Raw genomic sequence first — 16892 nt, 5'->3', positions numbered from 1 at the left:
TTTCATTATTCAGCAAAAAATGAGATTGTTTTTTCCAAGTAAGATCTACAACAGTGTTACATCACCCCACATTTTGTAACAAACACTGGGATTTCACTGTGATTGAGCATGTTCCCCATTACGTGATACTTGTGTGATACTTGAAATGAAACCGGACCCAGATTAGACAAACGGACAGCATATTCTTCCCCAGTGCTTATTCTAACACAGAAACGTTGCTGAAGTCACTGATTTGCTGTCACAGGTCTTCAGGGGTTACATCTCACTTTCCATTCCTGATAACTATTGACTTCCAAAACTTTTATTTCTGAAGCAAAGGTTAGAGAGTAAGCTGCTTATGGAGCTGGTGCTGAAGCAAAGACTCCTTAGTTCCGAGGACGGTTGAATCCAAGCCAGACCCATGTTTTTCCAAAGGCCCCTCATCTTTACAATGCACAAAATGACAGCTCTAGGATGCAAAGACCTCCAGGAAATTGTGCTTGAAATTCAGATAAGAACCATTCTGATCCACCTCTTCTTGTGCAAATAGCAAATCCCCTATAATTTGCAGACTCCTGTACTACTGTAAGCTTTCTGTCCCTTGTTCAGGACCAATGACCCTACTGGTGTCCGACACCTCGGGCCTCAGCAGGCTGGAGGTGCTGAGGGAAGGGAAGCCTTGCGAATGCCCACTTCTTGCTCGGCGTGTGACGTGTGTCTGCAAACCCAAACCGAGCAGGAAGGGCTAATTTTAAGCCTCCTAACTGGTGCTCCTCGCTGTCGATATGCCCAGTTGCTCGGGCAAATCAATCTCCCCAGCCTGATCTGCGGTCGGCAGCCGCAGCAGGTCTTGGTGAGCAGGTGATTCTGCCTGGCTTTCTGTATTCTGCCCACGTCCACCGCCTGCTATAGGACAGGGATGCAGTTACAAACGGGGACGCTATTTGAATACAAATGGGAGGAAGAAAGCCACTCTCTCAGCACCGGAGCCAAGGGAAGCCCCAGGTGGCGGTGGGGTAATAGGATTGCGATTGCAAGGTTCAGCATGATGGCTGCTCCTGCCACTGCTGCTCTTCAGCATGGCACTGCATTTTATTAAATTTCCTGCGCGCTTGTCACTCTCATGATGCCGTTTGGCACAGCCTTCCCCGCTCTCGGCAGCTCACAACAATGCCAGTTTGGTTTGCATTTTTCCTCGAGCCAGCAGGTTGCTGCGCCTTTGTATTCGCCGCTCTTTTTCAGCTGGGCGGTTGTTTATTGAGGCAGGCTGGAGCGTTGGGCTTTGAACCGTGCTCTTGTGCAGGCTCACATCATCGCTCGGGTAATTTCTCCTTGCTGCAGAAGTAAAATTTGGAAAGTGAGGAATGAATTGCCTTAGGGCTCTGATCATTTTTAATGTCATGGAGATAATCTGCCAGAGTCAGGAACAATGACAGAGCAGCAAAGATCCCTGTGTCCATGTTCTTACTTTCGGTCTCTTCCCATCATTTCCAGATCAGACCAACTTGAGGCTTAGGAGGATTCAAATTTGGGGTCCAATTTGAGTTCCACTTTGCAGATACTGCTTTAAACCATGCTGTAAGTTAATTTTGAATTTTGAATGCAGGCAGAATTGATCGGTCATGCCTGCAAATTCAAACTTACTTGATATATTCCCTGCTTTGCCTTCTTGGAAATTTTCCACTTTTAATGAACTGACAACTCTGGAAACTAAAGTTCCAGGTGAACAGAGCATAGTACAGCGTAAATCAAAGCAAATTTATTACATCCATGTGCTCCCTGTGGTTCAACCCCACATCCTTTAGGTCTGCCCTGTTACCAGGACCACCACCTGCATGACCTCTGAGGAGCAGCCCTACAGGTGACTCTGACCAACCCACTTAGTGCTTCCAGCTGGCAGCTGTGGACTTCTGCTCTCCTCCTCTCACTGATGTATCTGGCCTGCTGCTAAACTGAGCTAGCTGTAAACCAGTGGCTCAAGAGGAGAAAATGCTGAGGTGGTGGTGGTACATGGTGCAGATCTGCTTTAGAGCTAACTCCACTGCAGGGTAGCAGAAAAGCATCCCCCTGCAGCAGCCCTGGGGGTGGGGAGCAGGCGGCAGGGATCAGCGTCCCTCTGCTGCTCCACCTGGGCACAGCAGGGACCCTTTGAGCACTTGGTGTGTGCTTATCCCCGCAGCTTGTCTGCAGACAGCCGCTCCAGGAACCACATCTTCGCAGTGTCTGATGCCACAGGAGATGCAGATCCCTCTCCTACCCCTCAGTATCTGAGCACACTGACATCTTGCCCAGTTTGCTGTACAGAAGGGCTGCTGCTGCCGCCCTTGCACAGATAAGGGAGAGCAAAGAGTTCCTAGGCACAGCCCTGCTGTCCTTGGGAGGACGAGGGGAGGAAGCCTGCCTGAATTCACTGCTATCTGCATGGGCAAGTGGAGCCTGCTCTGCCCTGGGGACCACAGAAGCAACAGCTGTGCAGATTTAAATAATAATTCATAATAATTATTAATTATAATAATACAAGAAGCTCTCAGAGGTGTGTTCTGTTACACCTCGCCACCAACAGCACTGGCTGGCCCTTGGAGGAGATTCAAGCCCAGCTTTAACACCTGAGAGAGGGTCTCCGCTTACTGCAGGGGCGAGGTGGGCTGCCACCCCTTCCCCCTTCCCACACAACCGTGCCTTTGTTCTCCCAACTTACCTGACCTGATGGGCTGGAAAAGCCATCGGGTCTGGGAGGAGACCCTGCCTTGGGTGAGCTGGGGCCTGCAGAGGGCAAGGCACAGCACCAGCCCTGCCCACATCTCCCCACTGCTGGGCCAGGCAGGGCTCAGCACCGCCAGAAAGACAGGGAAGGCAGAGGGGAAGCCACGTGGGATATTTTGATGTGTTGTTTCTTCAAGTAATGATTTATTGCTGTTTCTACCCCAGCAGCAGGCTGTTCCAGAGCTTGTAAATACAGCCTGGCTGCTGCTGAGTGCTAGCTGGATCAGACTCACAATAAATTGAAGCCAAACCCGTAGTGCATTTGGCTGCTGGTGCTTCATTCTTCCCATGTATCTTCTCAGAGGCAGATTACTTTGCAGTCCTTATGCTAATCAGATACATTAGCCAGGTAAGCCTGGCTTTTAATTTCACCAGGTGAGCTGATTTCTCTCTGGGGGTAAGTGGGAACAGGCTTGGCTGCCGTGCACAGATTTTATACCTGTCAGTAATTTGGTGCTCCTGTCCCCCAGGTGCTGTAAAAGGTCACATGTAGTGGTTTTATTAGGACATAGTGCAGGAAAGAAGCCCCTTTCCCATACAGAAGCGCACTAGGATGCAAAGGGATGCGGGAGCCAATACAGGGGACATTTGTCCCCCCAGCATACCTGCCACGTGTCCCCGGGCAGGCTGCCCCAGCGCTTCTGGGGTGCAGGATGGTGCTGGTAGTATGGGACAGTTGGACCTTTACAAACTTCTTCCAGCACAGTGTTTTGGGCACACGGTCACCTCTGTTGGGCACTAATGCAAAAGGCACCTGCTGCTGGGGAACCGGGTGGCTCGAGGGACTGTGGTAATGAGCTACGAGTCCTTGTCTCCGGGTTACTGGTACAAACCCAGGCAAGACAGGCAGTGACGGGCAGTTTTACCTCTTGACAGCTGCTAAATAGCTGGTGTAAATTGGGTTGGTGGCCTCAGTCAGCTTTCTCATTAACCCATGTCCACGTCTCAACACCACAAAGAGAACCCAATTATCAGCCTCACCTGTGACAGTGATTTGATGGATAAGGGGACAGATGAATTCGTCACCAGGATGGGCTAGAAGCATAGTCCAAGCCTGGAGTGAGGTGCAACGAGGGAGGAAAAAATTTTTATTTTATGCTAAACTGCCCTTTCCTTCAGTATCCCTGGGAGAAACAGAAGAGTTAAGCCTTTGGAGGTACCAGGCCTATACTTTTCAGCAGCTTCACACACTCATTGCTGTTCTTGCTCTTTATAGAAAGTAAAAAGACTGCAGGTCTCTTGCTTTCATCTTAGGAAAACTGTTCCTGCTCACCAAGACCTTACTGGACAAGGCAAGAGGTGGCAGATCTGTATGTAGGTAGCTGGCCAGAGGAAACACAGACCAAGGGGACTTTTTCAATGATAATCTGGTTACCCACAACATCATTAATGTGCTTTAGATACTAGGCTAATATTTTTATTAAAATAAACCCAGAGGTTCAAGAATCTCAGAACTGCAACTTTTATACTTTTGCTTTTGACAACTGAAACACCAAAGGCCTGATACGGCAAGGAACAGGACCAAGGCTTCAGCACACTTCAACTATTCCTTTGCCTAAATAAGCGTGGGACTTGCTTTCAGTCACAGCGTTACTGGTCTTAAGTGAATCTTAAATTCATAGGTGAGGAAAAAGTGAAATTAGTTTGCAGCTGATAAATGAGCTCAAACCTTCATAATGAAGAACATTGTGTTAACTAATTACATCATGATTTAATACTAAAATTATGATGAGAGGGCAAACTGGCGCTTCAGAGAGCTTAGTATTTCCCTTTCTCAGACCCAGCCTTACAATCCTGCATGGCTTTGGCTATGAACCCAACACACAGCAGTTACCACACACAAAAAATGGACAACTAGGGACAATTGGACAACTCATGAAAGCTGTGTCCTATCTATGGTACATCATCAGCGCGGTCAAGTGAGATCCAGCGCTCAGATCAGTCATCTTCTTTCACCTGCCTTGTACGAGCAGTCAAACCTTGTTGAAGAGTCGCAGAGAAATGTCTCCTTGGCAGCACGTGTGGTGGATGGGTGATATTTGCTGCCCCTGAGATGAGCAAAAGCAGTCGAGGGGCAGACATCACATTTTGCATGCACCTGTACAGCTCGTGTCCAACGCAGGAATAGTGCAGAACTACAGCAGACAGGCACACTGACGCTCAGTTTGCAAAGCAGGGGGTGTAACAAAATGCCAAAGGGCAGGCGGGCGCATGGTGCTGGCACCACAGGCCCTGTGCCGCCCTTGTGCCTTGTTTTTGTCCTCATGCTCGCTGCGCCCAGGGCCAGTTATATTGAACAAAACCCTAACCTGCAGCTGGGCACTAACGGCAAAGTTTCCGATTTGGGTTTCTTTGTTTTACACACTACTGAAGGTGTTATTTGGAGTCAAATTACCGTTTTCCTGCAGCCTTGGCAACATGGTGGTTAGAGTGATAATAATACAATTATTACTGTATGAAAATGTGAAATCAGCCATGAATCTGATGAGGCTGTTATCAGTGTCCAAGCTGATTATGTTACAAAAACTGCACAGGTAGGGGAAAATGTGTTTGGAGTTTTCAAAGTAATGTATTGGGCATAATTTAAATTATCTTTTCTGTAGTCTTAAAATAAATGCACAGTTTTTATAGCTACATGGGTTATTTTCTTCTTTTTTGTCTTCAGTAGTACATATAATAATCCCTAATAAATTCCTCATTTCATTCCTTGCGAAAGACCTGTCCTGCTAATTGGGTGATCACACAAATTCTTCTTCAGTTATATTGAAACAACTATAAAAACAATTTATTTGCAACTGCAATGATATTAAAATTAAACTCAGGCATGAGACCTGCTTCTTTCTGAAGGTCTCTGAATGTCCTTTGAGTTTATAAGTAATAAGTTCTCATGGGACACGTGAATTCATGCCCTTAATCCATTCTGACTTTAAAAGTCCAGCTTCTTTTATGGAATGTCTCATTATACAAGCTCTTGCTTCAGCAAATGCACTTCCATCAGTTTTCTCTGATGTCTGTTTAATATAACATCTTCTGAATTATTTAATGGGCAAACATATGGATTAAATAAAGCAAATACATCTACCAGAGCTTATACATGCCAGACAAACTTCTGACCAAAATTTTCCAAACTTTCTGCAGTTCACATTTCAAATCCCTGAGCTTGAAACCTTGGCAGGGTTAAATTAAAGCAGCTTCCAGGTTGCTCTGGTGAATCCTGTGGATTGGCCAGGTATGCCCAGAATTCACATTCACCACTTTGTTGCTCCCCACTATCTGCTCTGTGTTTTCCTCCTACAACCAAGGGTCTGAGCTTTTTTCTATATTTTACATTATATTCACTTCTGTGCAATTCAGTTCTGGGTCATATTTCTGTGTTTTGGGTGATATATAGCCCATAGCTGGTGTTTACCGATGTAACTATAAGCCAGTCTAGAGTCTTCCTCTGATTAATTTGAATTTAATTCTGCATTTCATTTCTCCTGACCTTTGAAATCTCCCTCATGACTACTCATCAGAAAACCTTGATAAGATAAATTAGAAATTCTTTTAGATCTCAGATCAGATTGGAATAATAATTACCCCTCTTCCCAACTATCCATCAAGGCTTTGTTAGTTTACTTCCAGAAACTGTGCATAGTCAAAGTCATAAGAGTTATAGAAATTAAACCAGCAAAATTGGACAAGTGAATTCAAGTGTTTAGGTGTAGAAAAAGGTAGTGTATCCCCATCCTCTTTCAGACTTTATAATCCATACATTCTGGCCACAGTTTTAAATTGTGTTCCCTTTCTGAACTATTCTGATACCGGGGTTTCTTTACATGCCTTGATTCGTCTTATTTGAAACTGAAGCTGTGAAGTAGACACATCAGCATCTGGCAAAGCTGAGAAACTGAAATTGTGTTTTATTATTCGTAGCAATTTAGGTGCAAACCAACCAAAATCAAATAAAAAACATTCCCAAAGTAATTGCTGTCTGAGCCAATTAGCAGATTTATTTGTTGGTGCTGAAAAAAAAAAATAGTAAATAAATAAATCAAAATTTGACAAAGTATAAAATAAAGCTAGGCTTCAGCCAGAAGGCTTTAGAGCCTACACAGGATCGGTACAGAGAAGAGGCTTGGGAATGTCTGGCAGCAGAACAGCTGATGTTTATTTTGAGTTTGAAAGGAGTAGACAGGTATCCAGGAAGGACATGAGCAAAATACTCATTGTAAGCAATCTCTCTTCCTAGTAAAGGGATGTACTGTTTAGGAAGAAGCCTTAGAGCTTGTAGCTGATCACTAGCAGACATTTTGTTACCGTGAGGTTGCTAAATGGCCAGGAAAAAAAAAAAAAATCACACTTGTTGGCATTCAAAGTCTTATTAATTTCATTAACTGGAACCATTTATCATCCCTGGTGCTCCCTTTTCTACCTCAGCCCCGAGCACCTGGGAAGGGTTCCCTCCCACCCCTCCCAGCACCCGCTGACCCAGGGACAGGCGATGTGGTTCCTGCATCCCATCCCCACCAGCTCATTCAGCAGGGCTGCTGGCTGGGCTGGAGAGGTTCCTGCAGCACATCCCTGCCAGCACTGCCTGGCCTGGCCTAGCCTGTAATGTTTTACAGGGGTATGGCAATCCACGTCTCCAGGGGCAAAGCATCCTGGCTGAAATCTTGGCCCAAATGAAGCTGGGGTTGTTCTACTTACACAGGCTCAGATTGTGCTGGCAGGTCTGATTTCTCACAGCTGTATTTGGTTTGGATTCCTTTTCTTGTTCATTGTCAAAATAATGGAACTATACCTGCATTAAATAAGATGTTGCAATCCTTTGTGTGGGTATATAGGAGAAAGAAAATCACTTTCCCACTAAGACGCATGAAGGAAATTTTCCTAAATACACTTCACAAGGTACTCAGTTTCAGCAAGAGTTCACGGACCTCTTTCCTAATGAGCTGTGCTATACAATTAAATTTTGTCACATCGAAGAGGACCAGGTCAGCTCCAAAAGTTTCACCTGTTAATAGTAAGTGCACACAATGAGCTTATTAGAAGCTCAGCATTCTTTGCTTGATTTTCCAGCTGACTTTGCATCTCCACAAAGAAGACGAGGAGTCCAACATCCTAGAGTAATGCAAATAATAACAATTTAACTTGGAAGCTATTAAAAAAGCAACTTGAGTTTATTTGCATTTGTGCTTGCAGCTAAGTCATTTCCTGATGCTTTTGCATCCTTTTGCTCCTTTCTCACACTCAATTCAATATTTCACATTAATGTTTTAGCAGTCATTTATTTGTCTTGGACATTTCCAGACCCACCAAATATGGTGAAAAGGCAAGTTTAAAAGCCATGCTTGCGTCTTTGAGCTCAGTAGGAGTTTTGCAATAAATGTCATGGATTAGCAGTGGAGCCTTAAAGGAAAGACAGTATAAAAATGTATTGTATTTATCCTGCAAAATTAGCCAATTACCCAAAAGGTAATTTCAAGCATTTTTTATCTTTTCAGTAAAGTATTATATTATTGTAGCTTGCTGAGATCTAATCTCCTGGACATGATATATTTTTGAGATGGATGGAGTAGACTGGGAGCCTGGCATGCATTTTATAACAAGTTCCCAGTCCTGGAGATTTCCGGTCAGCAATTATAAATGTCACAGAAATATTATGGAATCGGAAATTACTGACTGCATCAAAATCGTGTATGCCGCATGGTTTATATTCAATCCATGGGGTTACAAAGTCTTTTAAATTGCCCAAGGCAATGTAAAAAGCTTGGCTCTGACAAGGTGGAAAAGCTCCCGTGACCCAGTTTCAAAGGCTCAGTGCTGTGACATGCCAGGAGGAGCATCCCAAAAAGCCAGAAGAGCCCCACTTGCATGGGAGGAATTTCTCGCATATAAAGGACAGCTCAGACTCATAAGCAAGAAGGACGTGAAATTAATATGGGGAAATAGGACGACAGGAAGAGACCGTGCCCATGTGCGCCCATGTGCATGAGGGAGTGGATTGGCTTTACATGTAATTTTAAAGCATTTTTCTAAAAGCAACAGACAAATAATCCAAGCATATATTACTGCTCCTCTGTTGTGCTGCTCGTTGTGCAGACAATGTGGTGATAAGCACATGAAAATGCCCAGGGAGAGAAATGCGGCAAAAAAAAAAAAAACTTCTCCTACATTCAAATAAATTCTGCAGTATTAGCCAAAACAGACAGATGCCCAGCCATCATCATGTATTAGCACATCAAGTGATCTCAGAGCAGTGCTAACAACACAAGAGTAATTGTAAGGCATGAGGTTGTTTTGTTTTGCATGTAGCGTATCTCAATTTGATAGTAACCATTTTAAAGTCTGGAAGAATTTTGCACTCACTAAGCTGATTTTACAAGCAAAGAGAAGTGCTTGTCAGCAAAGGTTAATGTAGCTGTCACTGCAGGAGAGCCCTGTGGGTAGAAAGAGTCTCGTCTGGCTGTTTTTTAAAGGGCAAGAGTCATTGGAGTAAAGGAGGAATTTTTCCATTTCTAGAAGCCTTTTGCCTAGTTTTAGTGAACTGCTGCATGTCACCACTATCTGTAGTACTAGTGTCTATATTTTCATTATTATCAGTATTTATTACTATTGTTTGTATTTTAAAGACTTATTGGATGTTCTCCAAAATGAATTAGATTTTATTGGATAAATTGAAAAGAGAAATTCTGGGTGCCTTTATTGTTCGCAGTGGAAAACTATTGGAGTGCTGTAGCTGTCTCCCCATTTTACTGATGGAAACAGGGGCAAGGAGAGACTAGATGCCAAAATTAGACCACGTACTCCAAGATCCTGCCTTGCACGTTGCAAGCACCTTTAATACATGGTTGATATGTTATGAGGAAATTGAATCCAGATCTTCAACTTCCAGGGTGCCCCTTAACCACTGACCAGAACCAACCTTCCTTAGAGCATAAAAGGTGAAAGCCATGCAGGTATGGGGCAAGTACCCCTGATCGTGTACAGCAGTTGTCACAGCAAGAGATCTGGCTGCACCAGGCTGTCCCGACCAGCGAGGGTCTCGCGGTGAAGGTGTCCAAGCCCTCTGGTGAGCGCTCACAGAAGTCCCTAGGAAGCCACTGTCACAACCAGGGGACACACTCCCCTTGTAACAGGAAAAGCATAAAAGTGATCCCAAGACCTCCAAATACCGCCTGGCTTTATTTACCCCTGGTTGCCAGGAGATGGAGTCATGCGACGTGAAGTACATGTGCATGCAGCATTTTGCTTGTAGACGGGATCTTTAGCCGAGGTAGTCGGGAAATCTTTTCTTAGAGCTGCCAGAGAAGACAGCCGCCAATGCTGCTTGATTTGACGAAGAGGCATGGAGTAGGGCAAGGCTCACCATGGCTGCCACCTTGTGAGGACAACACTCTGGACAAGCAGTTGCCCATCCTCAGCAAGCTGAAATGGAGGCTAGTAAAATATAATTTGATACAGCTCACATGGCAGCTCTTTTATGGCAGCAGCCCTTAGACATTACTGAAGGAGAATTGAGGCAAAGAATCCAAGGTGAAACCTGCATTTAGATCCACAGGAGACCAAGACATTATACACGTGTTGCATAAAGAGGCTAGCAGTGTAACAGGAAAAAAACAAAACCAACCTTATACTTGACCTAGATCCAGTCCTTTAGCTCTGCCACATCAGCTACCAAAAATATCCAATAATAGTGGGCTATGTGTCGTTGGGCACCTCTACAAAGGGGATGAGACTGCTTTCAGAAGTGGTTGTACCTAGTGGAGCTGCATGCAGGAAAGCTCAGCGTGGCCCTAATATTCCCGTAATGCCAACAGCCCAGCCATGTCCTCAGGTGCTGCATGGAGACACCCCACCCCAGAGCACCCCAAGGCAAGCCTTGAACTCGGAGCAACCCTACAAGGCCTCCTTCTCAGCTCCCCACATGAAAGTGAGTGGGGGCAGCGAAGAACTGAGGGCCCCTGAGGAGCTGTTCTGTCAAGGGGAAGCTGTTCACGGAGCATTGCCTGGGCTGCATGAAACGGGGCCCGGGTTTATAAGCAGCCCCGGATGCTCTGCAGCTGATGAGCAGCCAAAGCATCAGGAGCAGCGATGCCTGGCTCACTGCTGACGTTGCTCTGAGGGGATTTCCTTCTGCCCCTGACCCAGATACTGGCACGGTGAACCAGACCCTGCTCGCCTCTGGCTGGGCTTGCTGCAGCAGGCCCCAAGGGCATCCAGGAATAGCAACACGATCCCGTGACCTCCCGGTTATCTCTGGGTGTAATTCAGGCTGCTAGTTTTGACATACACTCGCTGCAGTTAGTTCAAGACCTCCTTGCTTCACCTCCCCCTTGTAGGGATGGCTTAGCCATGGGGGCTGTGGGAATCAGGAGGTGTCAGACCATGGCTGCCCCGTGCCACGTGCCCAAGGCAGGTGGCAGGGCACTGCTGGGGAAACCCTTTGCTCCTGGACTTTGTCTCCTGTCTGCGACAGCCAAGGCCACCAGCCCCTGACACCCCCCAGGTCCCCACAGAAAATGCTGCAGCCAAGGGGAAGGCCAGGGAAGAGCCAAAGGTGGAAATCACTTTAAACACAAATAAGCTACAGCACTAGATAAAATTGCTCATGATTTAAACATCAGATAAATACAGCTCTTAATTTACAGTGCAATTCTGTGCAACACCTAGAGTTTGTGTCTATCTTGGACTGTCCCTGCAGTTGCCACTTTTTGCTTTCGCTGCTGCGTTGCTGAGTTGCTTTGTGAGTGCCACATCTATTTTAGCATTTTGAGCTACGTCAGATCGAGTCATAAATCATATCCAGCATGCAAGAATTCTGGATTGCAGCAAAATAACTCTGTCTGAATACCTTTTTTTTTTTTTTTAAGCTAGGAACTAATTCTTTATTTTCAGGATCCTATGATTTAAGTCAGTAAGTGCTGAGATCTGGATTTGCACAGGTCTACAGGCATGTACAGCCAGTGGGAATTTCCTGGATACTGAAGCACATCAGACACTGAGCCCTCATTGAGATGGCTGGAAGGCCAGCACCTAACTCGCTTGGGACTCTGTAAAATACTGTTAGTCATGAACTTCAGCCAGAGTTAGGCTACCAGAAAATATAACAGTCTGCAGTAATGTCGCTCCGTAATAGGGGAAGCAATCTGAATCTGCTCAGAATTCCTTTCATTCTGCATTCACGGCACCTAGGCAGGTCCTGTATGAGGCTACAAGCCTCTCTGAAGTCAACCTGCCAAGCTCTGCAGCATCCCCAAACTACTTGCTATTACTTTGAGAGAGGCTTGAAGATATTCCATGGTGGCAGATAGCAGCCTGTGGCCGAAGCCCTCCTTTGCTTTGTGAAATGATCACGCGTTTCTTCTCAGCTTCGCCCAGAGAATGTGAAAGAGAAGGCACAAAATCACTGGATGGAGAAGTGTGATACCCTTGACCTTCTTTAAATGCCCTACTTCCCTAAATAGACTGGCAATATGCATATTCCCTTAGCAGAAAATGTTGTTCCTTGCATATTTCATGAAGACACTGTACTTGACTGGAATCTACTGAAAATGTGGTTACTAGCAGCCTGCTAGTGCTGGGCCAGTCATGCAAGGGACACAGCAACCCAGGAGCTGCCCATTGGGGTCAGGATTCTCTGGGAGTCCTAAGCTGTGCATCGTCTTCACTTGCATATTCCCTGTCCCTCCGGAAGAGACCTCACTCAGTCATCCACATAGACTCATGTAACTTCTTTTTCCCCCCCTGTTTTGTCCTTCCTGAAAGGTCGCTTGCTCCCCAGATATGTCTTTTATTAAAAGCATGTCTGAAGGCTTGGTATAGCTGGCAGTGTTACTGCCTTCCTTGCTCAGTCAGAAAGGGCTCAGAACTAGTAAATTTCCCATCTCCCTGTTTTTAGGATGGCATCTATTCCCTTTTGCTGCAAGACCTTCCTATGCTGATTATCTGGGGGAAGAATTCTTCAAGTTGGAGCTTGCTTTTATTGGCTGTGCCTTCTATTTCCAGCTATTAGAAAATATCTGAACAACCTTTTTACAGCTCCATGTCCTTCAATAAGGGTGGAGTAACAGCAGAGTTGGCTGCTGCTTGCTTTGTTCCATAAAAGTAACATTTTCATGGTTATTAATCAAAAAATGTTGTTATCTCCAGACTACTGATGGGGCTGAATGATCCAGGAACAACGGCATGGATTCAAACTGGACCTTTCTTTTTCAGTACAGGCTCTATCTACAAAAAAAATCATCTTTCCTCTCTGTGGAATGCACACAGTTCTGTAAGCGAGCTTTTTCACCTCTCAGAGCAAACTAAAAAGCAGGCAATTTTATAATGTTTTGGATCACTGATGAGGAAAGGCTCATTTGTACAACTCAGTGAGCAAGTCTTTTGGTCTGTTTCTTGTTACAAACAAATTATATGGTTATATGTAATATATAACACAAAGCGTTCAGATGTTACATAAAATCAATACAATACTTTCTGAAAAGAAATGTACATTTTAATGGCTTTATTATTCCTCTTGTGACCAAACAGGGGGAAAATATCCATGCACTGTAGGATAGAGAGAAATCATTCAAGGGTTGCTACTTATTGTTCTGTTTCTGTTACTGCAGGGAAAATAGTAGTAATTTTTAAAAATCATTTCTGCATGATCTGCTGGTGCACGAGCTGATAAGAAAATACGTTCTTTCTGTACGTGCCACACATAAGAATCGCTTACCACCCATATGGTCTCTTTAGGGCCCTTGCGTTAGAATTCCTGTGGTAGCAAATTGTGAAGCGAAAGAAGCAAAGGAGTTATTTGGTTGCTGTATGACGATGATATTTCCATTCTCCTTGTGTACTACACAAGCATAAGGATGAAAGGAAAAACTTTTAGCAGTGCGCTGTCTGTGTGTGCATCCTGGTTATCGTGCACAGAGCTGTGGTTGAGCTATGCTGATTTACACCACATGCAGGGCTGTCCTGGTGTTCTGTACAAACACTTCCGATGACATATGACACAGGGCATAGGAATGTGCACCGGAGGGTATGGCTAAAGCAGTAGGAGGTGCTTCATAACAACAGGATTAAAGGATATGAGGAACTCATAGTTCCATTACCAGGAGAAATTAGGTCTCCGATGTTACAGCAGAACATTTCATTCCACATCTGACTCTTCCTAGTATGTCTAGAGGCAGCAGGATTTCTGCTTATCAAACCCTCTGATGGTACTCCTGATGTAGCATGTGATTTTGCCTGCACTGGGCTGGCTCCTTAGGATTTTGCATTAAGTGCTGCCTTAACACCAAAATGTGTCAGAAGGCCTGGTGCAGTCAGCGGGGCTTCAGCTGCTGCCCGACACATGTCTGTGTTCCTTGACAATCAGCTTAAATGAGGAGATGACCATTTGGTTTTGACTGTGTTGTAAAACTATTCTTCTAAGCATCTTTCTAAAGGCTTAATGTATTTTGTTTGTGTTGTTCATGTAGAATGCTAAAAGCCTTTGGAACAAGCAGCGTTCATGTCAGATCACTATAAAACTGCCTAGCGTGGATCCTGTTCTATGAACGGAATGCTTTACCTTGCTCTTCTCTGTGTGTATCTGTGGGTCTGGGGCTATGTTATCTACATGCACACACATCTTTTTGCTGCTGTTCTCATAATATTTATCTGTTCTCAGTATCTCCTCAAGTAAGGAAAACAAAACACTTAGAAAACAAATGAGGAACAGAAGGGTTTAGTGATCAGACACATAATGAGAAGGCAAAGCCTAATTTCCTCCACAAAGACTTATAGCTCTGTGTTTAATTCCCAACTGCTATGCTTTCAGGCATAGTGATCACAGTTGGCTTGGGTAGCAAAATGTCCTTTGGCTGTTAAGGTTCACTGCATTAAACTCCTTGCTTTTGACCCAAACTGCACTTGAAGGTGGAGTTTCCAGACTCTGGGTCAAAGCCTGGTCATTGATCAAATGCAATTTAATCACATTTCTAAGCAATCTGTCCTATGAATGCTAACAAATTCTAATGTATGCAGAACGAGTGAAAAAAATCTGTTCATTGCACATTCAAGGAGCTCAGCTTGAGGGATATGAGACTGTTTTTTGAGCTGCAGAGTATCTGTGAGTATTGGTTGCTTTAATTGTCTTAAGGGTTGAAGGTTCAGTACCCCAAACTGATCAACACTTCTTCTGTCTTGTGTTGTTTGCAAGCAAATTCTGCATTTCCGTACCTGGCTTCAATGTCATACATCAATACAAATGCTGATTTTGAGAATCAATTGGTAAAACTCCAACAGACTTCAGAGGCAATAGGAGTAATCCAATGCCTTAACAAGAACAGAACAAAACAAAACAAAAACAAATCAAACAAGGAAAAAAAAAAAAAACTTACTATGTTTTCAATAGCTGATATACAGCACAAACTATTCAATTGATTCATTTGGGTCATTAAGTACAAGGACAATTTTTCAAATTATCCAAATTAAAAATGAGTTATTTTGATATGAAACCTCCTGAGTGGCCAGTTCTCAAACTGCCCTGTGATCTTGGAGAACAGTGCCTACATCAAAGCCCAGACCCATTCTGTAATTGCTCCACAGAGGACAGACACATGTTACTGCTCCCAGGTAACAACAAGGGCAGGCAATCTTTTGAATTTGGAACTTCAGGTCAAGGGCAGTGGTTCCACTCCTGAGCTTTGTCTTTAGTGAGGGAACTCATAAAAAATAACAAAACAGCAATTTAAAATATCAATAAACTACACCGTGAAAGATTGCCATTTTCCAACTGGGAGAATCTAGGCAGAGAAACAGTAACTTGGGAATGATCACACAGTGAGCCCCCAGGCAGAGCTGGAAATAAAAGCTAGAGGTGTGTGTGTGCTCCTATCTGCCACAGCAACCATTCCTCAAACACAGCCCATGATCCTACCTGGGAAGCCTTGAAATACAGCTCACAATACGATTCGAAATACAGCAGTCCTCGACAGAACTAGCTCATTACTGAGGCCGAGGCAGCTCCAGTCTCCATTTCAGCAGCGCCTTGCAGATGAATTGCTCTGTGGTCCCCAGCCTGGGAGGAAGCCAAAAAATGTCCCTGTCTGAACAAACAGGGCACTGGGAATTGTGGCACTTTGGGGTACGCAACAAAGCACTGGAATTCCAGGGGGTGTGTGGTGAATGCACACCCAGGACTTCCCGGAGCTGCTTTATGCCAGCTCGCAGTGACGAGGAGATCAAATCTATGGTTCTTATCGTTCAAAAACTCCCTGCTAAATATGCACAGCCTTTCATTTTCCATTCATTTCTGAATGAAATGCATGGATGCCAAACTAATCAGGGGCTATAATAGCAAATCAAGAGGCTATAGGATAAATCTCATTATCACAGAAAATGTTTGGTTACTGCAATCCCTTCTTTGTGTATTAATCTTACAATGTTAATTAACAATGTTAGGATGTGTTTGGTATTTTTGTAATGGGATGTTTAAATATCACCACAAACTCTGAGACAACAGCCAGCATTATCCACAGGAATAAGAGATTATCTGGGATGAGTAGGAGGTTCATTTATATCTGGTGTTTCTACAGAAATACGGGATTGCATAACTGCCTTTGTTCACGGTATGCAAAGTTTTCAAGGGCAGTGGCTCATTTATTTGTTTTCCAATGTGCTTAGCAAGGTCATCCATGAAAAAAGTGTGTTTTTTTAATTTGTTTTTGGTTTTTGTTGTTTTTAATGACAAAAATTAAAAGGTAGAGAACTCTGAAGTAAGATCATCAGGTATTCTTGTTGCCTGCACATATGCAAAGTTTTTAGTGACCTTAGTAGCAGTTACATAAGCATATGGAGAGAAAAACAAACTCTTATTAAATGCTGTAACACATATGGTCTCCTGACAGGATGTTCCAAGCCATGCAGTGATTTTACAGCCCATATGCACTGTGCAGCAGTCCTTTAGTCTCAAAGCGGGAGTCAAAAATAGCATGTCAGCATGAACTCGGCATTCTTTGTCTTTTATGGACAGTCTGCATCTTAATATTGAAATGCACCGGCCACTGTGGCTAGCTGCAGTGAAAAACAACAGAGAAAAAAAAAACCACACATGTCTACTTGTGACTTGGTTGTAATAGTTGCTAATGTGAAACATGACACGGGATGCAAAAAATAAGCAACAAAGAGCATTT

This window comes from Aythya fuligula, chromosome 5 (genome assembly GCF_009819795.1).
Source record: "Aythya fuligula isolate bAytFul2 chromosome 5, bAytFul2.pri, whole genome shotgun sequence".
NCBI classification, from domain to species: domain Eukaryota; kingdom Metazoa; phylum Chordata; class Aves; order Anseriformes; family Anatidae; genus Aythya; species Aythya fuligula.
Note: the sequence above shows the minus strand (reverse complement) of the source record.